The following is a 7,072-nucleotide window of genomic DNA, read 5'->3' as shown; positions in this document are numbered from 1 at the left end:
AAAATAACGCCCAAATCTGACTTCGTATGAGGAAGTTATAAATTTTCTAAGATTTGGCTTAGTAGTGCACAACCCGAAACTCGAATTTTAGATCGAGCGGTTTTTGGCCTACGCAACCTAAATGAGAATTGAATATCTCATTAATAGTAACTCAACGGTAAAAGACAGACGAAAACAGAGTCCGTGTGTAGAAGTTATGTATTTTACGCGGACATTTAACAGTATAATCTCCTCGTACTGTTAAATTTAAGATTGGTCGAGAATTAGCCAACGGAGTCAAAATCAAAGTTGTAGATCTTATTTTACCTACGTGTGGATATAAAGAACATAAAAAATGGAGCTCGTATGTGAAAGTTAAGGATTTTAGAAGTAGGAAGTGTGCTGTGTGAAAATGGGTGATGTGGCACAATCTTGACCATTGCTTTCTCCCCAAGTCTTGCCACTAGATGGTGACATGTGGCACCAAGTTCGGCCATTTTTCACCCTATAAATAAAACCTCTCCCACCCTCATTTTCTTCACACCTTTCTCATTCTTTTTTCTCTTTACTCTCTCTCTAAAACCTCTCTCTAGCCCTGGAACACCCCCCCCCCCCCCCCCCCCCCCCCGAAAAGCCTAGGGAACCTCCCTAGCACGAGGCGGAAGCCCCAGAGTGCTCGATGGCTCCGAGAAGAAAAACTTTTTGGCTCGGGAAGGCTGCTCCAAGCAAAGCCCGGTTTTCTATAAAACTCAATGTAAGTGAGCTACGCCTACGCTATTTTTAATATATAGTTTATTTAATTATAGTAACGTTATTAGTAACTTATAATAAGTACTTGGGCTATTATTATATATATATTAAAATTCTCCGATGTTAGCTACAGTAAAATTACTAAAGATTTGGCAAAATTAGTCCTCTGTCTATTTCTATATCTTAAAATCCATCTTTTTCTTTGCCTAATATGTTGGTGCACACATGCTATTTATCAGGTTGGTTGTCCACAAGGGTTACCAGGTGTATTCTTTCAGGAAGTGATACGTGTTCTGTCCACGTGTCACCTACCCATCCCAAAAAACCGATTCGTGTCACATGGCCTACTCTTCCAAACTACCCTCTCATCTATGCTCTCTATCTCTCTTCTTCTTCCACCGTTCCTCTTTTCTTCGTCCTTCGTTCTATTTGTGCCCAGACATTAGGCGATTCTCTCTCTCTCTCTCTCTCTCTCTCTCTCCCACTTTATCAGTTCTTCTATTTATTTCTTTTCTAGAAATCGTATCCCTTTCTTTCTGTAATCGATTATGGCTCCACGCTTTTTTCTTCCCAGTGCGGTTTCTTCATGTGTGTTGGTTGTATCTGGAGACGACATCAAAATTAGGTTTCTACGACTCCTACTAAAACAGAGGCTCCCTGCAGCCACAAACTCCATAGATGACTTTGAAGCACCAAAGGAGCCAAAGAAATTTGGTATGTAATGACCATTTTGACCCTTTATAATTCTACTTTAGCAAGATTTCATAGATTGTTTCTTCTTGCTCTCATCTTGCTCCCGCTCCAATCTGGCCGACTCTTCCTCTCAGCTGAAAATCGAGGGCTTTTTTGCATTTCAATAGAATAGAAAGTCGGTTGGAACATTCAAAACCTACGAATACGAGAACGAGGGTTAAGGTTTCTCTAATATTCCAATTGCATCGTACCTTCTAACCCAGCTTCTAAACCATGGGTAAATCGCCAAGGAATAAGCCAAGACTGCCAAAAGCAAACCCTAATGGCGATGAAGAACCAAAGTCTGATCCCGCCTCGATTATTCTCAGCAGCGACAACAAGGCCGATGATGACCTAATATTGAGCCTGTGGTAATGAAACCAATACTAATCCTTCATCTTCTTCAAAGCCTGAAGAAATTATCGTACAACTGAAGAAAATAATAAGGAAGAGGAAAGAGAAGATGGGGGCGCGAGACAATGCTATAAGCAGTTCGCTCTATTTTTCCATTTTCTTTTCGCCGTCTAATTGTGTCAAAGCATCCATAAAATTTCGAAAAGGGAATGATGTTCATGTTATTGTGCATAAATTTAATGACGGAGTTCCTTCATTTCAGTCATTTGGGATCCACTTTATTTGTTTAATTTCAGGAAGCGAAGTGATTTGAATGATAGGTTTGTTTCAATCAAACCTTTGCCTGATTCCAAATGAAAGCTTAAACGAATTGATGTCTCTAGACACTGCCTTAAAGATTATTAATAGTAGGAAATATCTTTTTTGAGTAATAATTAGTTATTTACTCTGGAGTTACTGGGCAAGTGTCGATGGCATAGTTGAAAGTTTCAAAGTCATTGACAAAGCAATGTTAAGTAATGAAACCAATACTAATCCTTCTGCATCTTCTTCAAAGCCTAAAGAAATTGTCAAAAAAATGAAAAAAATAGGAAGAAGAGGAAGGAGAGAAAGAAGGAGAAGTTGGATGACAATGATGTAAGCAGCTTAAATTCAATTGAATATTATAACTTTTTCTCACTTGATTAAGTATGCAAAATTGTACAAAGTTCAGGTGCATTGTGGTTGTTGAAAATTTATAACATATTTTTTATTATAACAGGTTGAAGATATGGAACCAAAAGATAGTGGTGTAACATTGGAGACAAACCCTACAGAGAAATCTGATCTGTTGCAATTAAGAATGTGATCTCTGATCTTTTTTAATAATTTATTTATATATTCAGAGGGGAACAAGGTATTTTGATCCACCAGATAACAAAACAACCGGGGAAATTGATATAATCGTCATGAAGGTGGTCATATAAGTGCAAACTGCGCATCAGCTAGAACATATCGAGGTCTATCATAAACCTCTCATTTTGCAACAAATTTTGGATGTCTTAGTAAATACTAAATATAAAAACATGTTCAGGAGGCTTGAGGAGAACATAATATAAGGTTGCATTGATCGTATGTTTCTTGCTTATTCTCATATAATGCTTAATCTGATGCTGATAATGTGATTGTTGTGAATAAAGTATCATCAAAAATTTCTACTATTAGCAAATAGAGTAAATTAAAAAAATGGTCCTTTCAATTTCTTAGTTTTAGCATGGTTACTCCAAAATGGAACTCCTTTTCAGTTTTGGTCGTTATTTCAAGGTTTGAGGGACCCAAATCCATATGAAACCTTAAAATAAGGACCAAGAATGAAAGATCTTTCAATGTTGGACTTCAATATAAGTTTAATCTTTAGCTTTTACATGTTACAGGTAACGACCGAAAAATACAACCAATTTTAAATTTTTCAAAAACATCTCGCTTCCATTAAATCTTTACAAAAAGGTTTTCAATACAAAACATTTAACGTGCTCCCAGAATCACAATACTACAAAATCATGAGAAGCGGTACGATCACGCCTTCGCCTTGCCACAGTCTCCTGAAGAACCTGAAAAACATGAAATCACAACTGTAAGCCCAAAAGCTTAGTGAGATATCCCCAAAATACCAACCACAAATACCATACACGCATAACATGTCATAACATATCCGATCACAGAACAGCCATGCACTTCGGGTCTACTGTGTGACTGGTCCGCCGCACCAGCCTACAGTCCACCTGGTCCACCCTCTGAGTCTATCCACATACATCGAGTCTATAGTGTGATTGGTCCGCCCACTCCCGGGCCTTCAATCCACCTGGTCCACTCTCTGAGTCTACAGTATGACTGGTCCGCCCGCACCGGGCCTTCAGTCTATCTGGTCCACTCTCCGAGCCTTCGGCACGTCTGGTCCGCCCTTTCGGGGCCTACAGCCTATCCGGACCGCTCGCTGGGCCTTCGGGACAACTGGTCCGCCCTGGGTATCTTGGCCTACAGCACACAGCAGGACCCGCCTCAACCCAACTCCAGTCCAAACAACCATGTGCACATATACATACAATCATATAGCAATTCACAGTCAACAAGCAGATCAAACAGATCACATAACATACCACCATCCTAACCAGGATACCGACCTAACAGGTCACTAGCATAGCATCTCCCTATCTCTCAGGATACCGATCTCAATCAAGTCTCTAACATATACCATCCTAGCTCTCAGGATGCAAACATATCATAGCAACAACATAACAACAACTACCCGGATCTCAATCCGATAAGGGCCGGCCTTGGTGCCTTAGACCCTGTTGATATAGTGAGGATAACTCACCTCGAAACTGCCGACTGAATAGATAACCCAAGCTGCTCCGATCACCGATACGATCTCCACCACTGGACAACCACCAATGCACTGAACTCAAAACAATAATCAACAATTACCAAAATGCCCCTGGAAACCACTGGCCAATCCTTGGTCAAAGACAAGGTCAAAGTCAACCCCTGACTAACTCTACTCGCCGAGTCAATCCGATGACTCGCCGAGTCCCCATACTCAGAACTTCCCTCAATCCGCGACCTAACTCGCCGAGTCACCCTGGGACTCGTCGAGTTCAACAACTCTGAGTCCACTCGCACACAACTCACCGAGTCATCCCTTGACTCACCGATTCTCGACTCGACTAGAAAATATTGGGACTCTTCGACAAGACTCGCCAAGCCCAAGAACAGACTCGCCGAGTCTAAGGCTATCTTCAACCTACTCGCCGAGTTGTTCATACAACTCGCCGAGTTCCAGGCCATCTTCATCCAACTCGCCGAGTTGTTCTTCCAACTCGTCGAGTTCCAGCTCATCTTCAAGCAACTCGTCGAGTACACCCATGTGACACGCCGAGTACCACCGGTCTGAATCCATTCAGAAGCATTCCAGGCCATGCAATTGCTCCAAAACATAGATCTAGCCTCCTACAACTCATCCATCACGTAAAGTGGCAAACTTTACGTGAATCCAAAGAGATCTATGCATTGTGCACATTAGCGCTACGGTTTGGGACATGATAGCTTTATCCAACACTCAACATAGGGACTTTCATGCATTCCAACACTTCTCCATTCCAGATTTGAGGTAGCAACCTCAGATCTAACCTCTAAACTCCAAAACACCAAAAGATATGATCTCAACACCCCCAAAATGAAGAATCTAGACAATAGCAGCTCAAACAATGGAAAGATACCTCAAAAGGAAGCTCCAAGAGAAGATTATCCTGAATCCTTGCAAAGCCCTTTGATCCAAGCCTCTTCTTCTTTAGAATCTCTTCAACAACCACCTCTCCAAGCTCTAATTTGCTCAACAATGGTGCTTCTCCACGATTTTAGGGTTTCTGGGACTCAAGGGGTGATAAAGAGGCTGGGAGGAAAACATAATGTTCTTTATATAGGGCTCAACCCCGAGAATTAGGGTTTTCTCCACTCAGCGCCTACTCGCCGAGTCCACCTCATTGACTCGCCGAGTCGGCTACTCAACACGCGACCAAATTGCGACTTTACTCGCCGAGTCACTCTTTCCCAATTTACCATTTTAGCCCTTCCATTCTACTCTTGATATTTCGGGATGTTACATTACAGATCAATAAAGAAAGCGATGTGGTGGTTGAATGAACATATCAACTGAAGTCACTGACAGTGAATTATATAAAAGTTGTTTAATTTTTGTAATTCTGATTCATTGGCTGCGTAATTCAGGTTAGATGGAAGGAGTTTTAAATTGATTTAATGATGGTTCATGCAGGCTAATTGTGTGGTATGATTAATTGTTTCCTTGGATCTGTTATACTCCTATAACGCTTGATAATAGTTTGTATTTTCATCATTTTATCGATTGACATACTTAAATTTTTCTGTAGTGACTACTATATACTTTTTTGAGCATTAGATAATGAATCCATAGCCTTTGAACATTCGGGCAGATATTGTGATGAAATGTTTTCAGTTTGATGGACTTCTTCACATTAAGGTGTTTTAGTCTCATTTTTTAAACTTTTATCTTTTAATAACTTCCAATTTTGATACTAATTTATAATTTGTAAATCAACGCTCACGGCTGGCTTTCACTGAACAATTACAGGTTAGTTATTTGAAATATGTAATCACTGTTACTACCTATTAAGAAATGGCTTATGTAACACTTAAATGTTATTATTACTTTTGGAGATAAGTTGACACGCATGCTATTTCTTTTCATGAAAAAGAAACTATTTATCAGATCTTCCTTAGTTTTAGTTTTTTTTTTTTCCAGAAATGGTATTGAGTTGGAACAACAAAGCCTCCGACAAAAACAAAGTTGCTTTTGAGCTCGGAACGTAAGAACCAAGTTTGTTGATGTAGAGTCTGATTACTTTTATTCTTATGGGATCATCATTAAGGTCGATAACGACCTAGATATTGTACTACTACTAATACTAATACTATCCACATAACATGCACGATTCATGATGAATAATGTAGTTTTAATTTATAGTTACGGGGTGGGTGCAATTCATGCAGAATACGGTTGTTGCAGTAGCTGGAGGGTATAAGTAGCAAGCAGTGAAATTGAGGCTTGTACCGGACCAGGAAGTGGTTGATTGAACAAAGGATATTGTGGTCCCATAGCACTCTCTTGGACTCCAACTGATCGTAGTGGAATTTGACATATCTTATATCAAAATAGGGAAATAGATTTTCATTTTAATGTTTAGTTTTCTGTAATTTGGATCTTTTTTTTCTAGAAAGGTCAATGTCCTTTATTTTTACCATTTTAAGCATCAAAATACTAATATACATTCATTTTTTTACTGTGTTTGTAAAAGGGCGAATCGTAGAGATTGGCAACATACTTAACTCTGGCCACCAATTAAGGCAATGTAATATATACTTGCACACAAAAACAACACCAACCAACCCTCGCATCGCGGGGGGACGCATCTAGTTATGGATTATATAAGTATTGTCTAACGCTTATATAATAGTAATAATAACTAGATTATTAATTAGTCTCGACGAATAATAGACTAAACTCTAGTGGTAATAATACTAGGTTTCGTCGAAGTAAATTATTTTTAAGAAGCGAAGCGCTGTCTGAGTTCGGATTCACCACCTTTTCAAGCGAGTGCATGGTCCCTTTCATCTTACACATAGATATGAAGTATTTTATATAAATTACGTGCTATGTGTGCATATTATCTCAATACTTACTGTC

At 39.5% G+C, this 7,072-nt stretch overlaps 2 long non-coding RNA genes across 3 annotated transcripts; both read left to right on the top strand.

Annotated features, from left to right (window-relative positions):
• The first annotated feature begins 986 nt into the window (after positions 1 to 986).
• LOC145073849 (uncharacterized) lies at positions 987 to 2,928 on the top strand. Its single transcript, XR_013691564.1, has 2 exons — positions 987 to 2,451; positions 2,576 to 2,928. It is a non-coding gene; the product is annotated as an uncharacterized LOC145073849 (long non-coding RNA).
• Positions 2,929 to 3,142: 214 nt separating this feature from the next.
• On the top strand, positions 3,143 to 6,661 carry LOC145074117 (uncharacterized). Of its 2 annotated transcripts, none has more exons than XR_013691710.1 (3): positions 3,143 to 3,227; positions 5,461 to 5,635; positions 5,739 to 6,661. It is a non-coding gene; the product is annotated as an uncharacterized LOC145074117 (long non-coding RNA). The 2 variants fall into 2 exon arrangements; XR_013691709.1 differs by having other exon boundaries at positions 5,461 to 6,194; positions 6,379 to 6,661.
• Positions 6,662 to 7,072: the final 411 nt, after the last annotated feature.

Source organism: Lactuca serriola, chromosome 9 (assembly GCF_051521515.1).
Source record: "Lactuca serriola cultivar US96UC23 chromosome 9, Lser_US96UC23_V15, whole genome shotgun sequence".
In the NCBI taxonomy this organism is placed as follows: domain Eukaryota; kingdom Viridiplantae; phylum Streptophyta; class Magnoliopsida; order Asterales; family Asteraceae; genus Lactuca; species Lactuca serriola.
The sequence above is the reverse complement of the archived record's forward strand: the minus strand, read 5'-3'. Positions and strand labels throughout refer to the sequence as shown.